We start from the raw sequence: 3948 nt of genomic DNA, 5'->3' as shown, positions 1-3948 counted from the left end.
CGAGCCATTAGACTAAAATTTTCTTATTCCATCTCCTCCACCATCCACGGGACATCAGCGCTGTGACGCCACCACAAGCAGGCATCGAAAACGAGACGAGGAGAAATCGCAAAACCATAAATGGTGAAAGCATATGACAGCTGCGCTTTATAAACGCATTATGAGAAGCATAAGTGTCTTAGATCTCTTTACGGCTTGAGCCGTTATACGGAGCTCACCCTGGGTCTTCGCTTATCTGCGGTCACTAGAACTTGGCAACTGATCCGAGCTCCGCCCATCGGAGAGTGCTCGAAGTTGCCCCGATCCGCTGCAAACCACTAGAGCCCCGATAGGCACACACGCCATGGTTTTTTCGCCGAAAGAAAACTCAGTTTGCGTTTCGTGACTCAGAAAGCCGCAAACTGAGGCCTTCGCTGTTGCAGGCGTTTGTATCTTTGCCTATGTGTCGATTAAAAAAATAATGTCAAGGAATAGAAAGCATTAGCTGCATTGTTCCTTGCCTCTCGCTTAATTCAAATCCCACGAGTACAGATCCACAGTACCAATACTCATTTCGGAGACAAAGACATTTCTACACTGCAACACTGTTTGGGGTAGCAGCCCTCATTAAAAACAAAGACAACTGACCGAAATGTGCTATGAGGTGAAAAGAAGTAATGATGTTTTTTTTTGTGGAATCTGGAATAATATGCCGAAGAAACGAGTAATTATAATTTTCATTCGGCACGGGAAATCGCATAAAACGACATAAGGGACGTTTTGCGGTGAAACTTCTATATCGGCGTACATTACCTGCCATTCCTAGATGCACCATGTTCTTCTAAAACATCAGTTTGGGTTTCGTGACTCAGAAAAGCCATCCGCCGCTGTGGCTCAGTGGTTAGGACGCTCGACTACTGATCCGGAGTTCCCGGGTTCGAACCCGACCGCGGCGGCTGCGTTTCGATGGAGGCAAAACGCTAAGGCGCCCGTGTGCTGTGCGATGTCAGTGCACGTTAAAGGTGGTCGAAATTATTCTGGAACCCTCCACTACGGCACCTCTTTCTTCCTTTCCTATTTCACACCCTCCTTTATGTCTTCCCTTACGGCGTGGTTCAGGTGTCCAACGATATATGAGACAGATACTGCGCCATTTCCCCCCCCCCCCAAAAAAAAATCAGAAAAGCCAATGACACTGCGCAGACATTGTGAGGACGCAATAGAAAAACACGCGCTCATCGCCCATAGCGGTCAGCTTCTATTTTGTTTTGAATTCAAATGTGCCAAACCCAGTGCCTAGGAACCACCATACCTTATCGCGCATTTCTGGAATCGTGAGCATGACGTATGCAGGCTCAGGCGGCACACCGTGAACCCGCACCTTTGCGTGCCTCATAATTTCACGCAGTGCCCGACGACGCGTGAGTGTGCACGCGGCTGCGCTTCGAAGCCCACACCGAAGCTCCCATCAGTACGCACCAAAGTGGGGCGCATTCGTGCACGAGTGGTCCATCGCATTGGGGCAACACGCTAGCGAGCGTCCCTGTCGCTCCCGGCACGGATAAGTGATCGCGGGAGCTACACGAGGCCTCGCACTCAAACGTGGACCGGGTGTATCGTTTTATGGCCGCGCCAAGACCGGTGGCGTGGAAGCAACGATGCGTGGTGAGGTTTGCATCAAAGCGCCGGGGAGCTAACCGACGGAGGAGCCGCAGAGATGCCGGATGCGCTCTTTCGGGCGCACGGTCCCAGCGCACCCTTCGGCAATGCAGGAGAAAGCACGTGCCTCTGCCTCGCGCAGGGTTCGGCTCAGAATTCGCGGAAGACATCTGTCACCACTTCCGCGAGTTGAGTGCGTACCGCAACATCCAGTTCCCACAAGCTTGCGTAAGAACATGTTAATTTTTTATTCACGTAAATAGCTACAAGAGAAAAGCGGCACCTTTTGCTGGATGCGTGATTTCTACGCTTGAGTGACTGCATGCAAATCCAGGTGAACGGCAAGCTTGCTTTTGTGGTAGTTCAGAGCCCTTTGCTGCCCAATCATATCGTGTGTCTTGCGTGCCAATTTGGTAAATCCTTTAACGCTTAACTGTACTGATCTTGCTCTGAGTTGCAGGCGTGCGAATAATTTGCAGTGCTTCATGATTTATTCCTCTCCTGTTGATTTTAAACCGCCTAAGCCAGTCTTCATAGGCCTCGAATGTTCCCTTCAACACGCAATTTAAACTTTGAATGGAATAATTATGACCCATTGAGAGAATGAAAGTAAGGTAGTGTTTTCGGCGGTCGCCTATCGAAGCAGGACTGTTTCGGCCCGTATTTACCTGATTAATTCGCCATGGTACAAACTACTTAGTGTTGTGACCACTGCAGATGCGTGAAAATTTCAACTAAAAATGTTTCAGACGTCAATGAAACTCCCTCCAGTCAATGTTCGTAAAAGCAGCCATATACTGCGAAAATAATCTCTACTATAACAACAAGGTACACTTGAGTGACGTCACAAAATTTGTACGTACACGTCTGTATCGAACATTCCGCATATGGCAGAGCTCTACTGACCGCAGCACATGCGTTAGCTCTGTCGCATGTGCTGTTAAAGCGATCGAGCAAATAGCCGCGATTTTGCACTCTTCCAGCTCTTTTTTGAGAACGTGGAATAGAACGTGGCGAAGAAAGGTGCCTTTTCGGAAATTACTCCATAGGAGCAACTGGATTTTTAGAATTCAGAACTCTGTAAATTTCTATGCATACTTGGGGGCTTAATTAGAGTTTTTGCTATTAGCTAAATTGCTTTCAAGAACAGAAGACAAATATCACGCTCGCGTCATTTATTTACAGATGCCTTACAGGCCTCCGGAGAGGCATTGTGTAAGGGGGGTCAAATACAGAAGTTTGTGCAAAATAGGTTAGAAATCTGAAAACATTGTTAAGTACAGCAAAACACACAAAACAGGTGAGTCCAGATACGATATCGCAATTCACAAAAAGTGATAGAAGTAAAAAACAACTATGCTTCATGTAACAAAAATAGGGGAAATGCACAAAAAGTTATACAAAAGCAAAATCAAGTATATCAAACAAGTATATATATATTTGTAATACATGAGGAAAGCTGTGCATCAGCAGAACAGAACCAAAGAGGCAATAGTCTCAAGCAGCTGAAAACGAAGTTATATGAATCGTGAGTATATAAATGACGTGCTAAGCGTTATCAATGAAGTGCTTGAGTAGATGTTTGCGAAAGGTGTCAGAATGTCCGGATCCCGTAGAGTATCTGTTACGGGTCCAATTGGACTTATTTTTGGAAATGTGGCGGAGAGTTTGAAGGATGCTTCACTCCCGCCACCGGTTGGCCCGGTATTGCACTACCTCCGGGATCGGCCTTGTCTTTAGCGCGTCTTTACTATCCTGTCTTTCTACCCCATCTTTCAACTCTCCTACTATCTGCACGTGGTAGCGATTGTGGCTCGGCTTGAGCCAGTGGGCAGGCCTGTGCACTTACCTTTTCTTTCTTCCTGGCAACAACAGACAGAGAGAAAGGTGTCATGACTACACTGCAGTGCGATGCAGTCCGGAAGATCGTTCCAGAGACGGATGGCACGCGGGAGTGACGAGGAGTTGAAAGTATGTGTGTTGCCATAAATGCGGGCATAGCTGTAGTTTTTATGTAATCTATGTGATAAGTAGGAGGGACGTTAGGTGACAGCTGCGGCTACTGTTTCCATCTTAACGGGAAGAGTAGTCTTGAGGTTACTTATTTTGTAAATTACTGGCATGCGTCTCGTCTGTCACATCCTGCAGTAAAGAAAGCTTTCGCTTAGCGGACATGTATTACCGACGATGTATGCCAGATTACCGGGTGCCTGTTACGCACGCACAGGGGACAGAAGTTCGCCCCGCCTGGCCGCACAGCTGCCACTGCGCGTACATAGTAGACATCTGGTAATGCGGCATGCAGTTGTG

General features: G+C 47.5%; 1 pseudogene; it reads left to right on the top strand.

Annotated features, from left to right (window-relative positions):
• The first annotated feature begins 3237 nt into the window (after positions 1–3237).
• On the top strand, positions 3238–3376 carry LOC144130707 (U2 spliceosomal RNA; annotated as a pseudogene).
• The last annotated feature ends 572 nt before the right edge of the window (positions 3377–3948 follow it).

The sequence above is a fragment of the Amblyomma americanum genome, chromosome 4 (genome assembly GCF_052857255.1).
Source record: "Amblyomma americanum isolate KBUSLIRL-KWMA chromosome 4, ASM5285725v1, whole genome shotgun sequence".
In the NCBI taxonomy this organism is placed as follows: domain Eukaryota; kingdom Metazoa; phylum Arthropoda; class Arachnida; order Ixodida; family Ixodidae; genus Amblyomma; species Amblyomma americanum.
The sequence above is the reverse complement of the archived record's forward strand: the minus strand, read 5'-3'. Positions and strand labels throughout refer to the sequence as shown.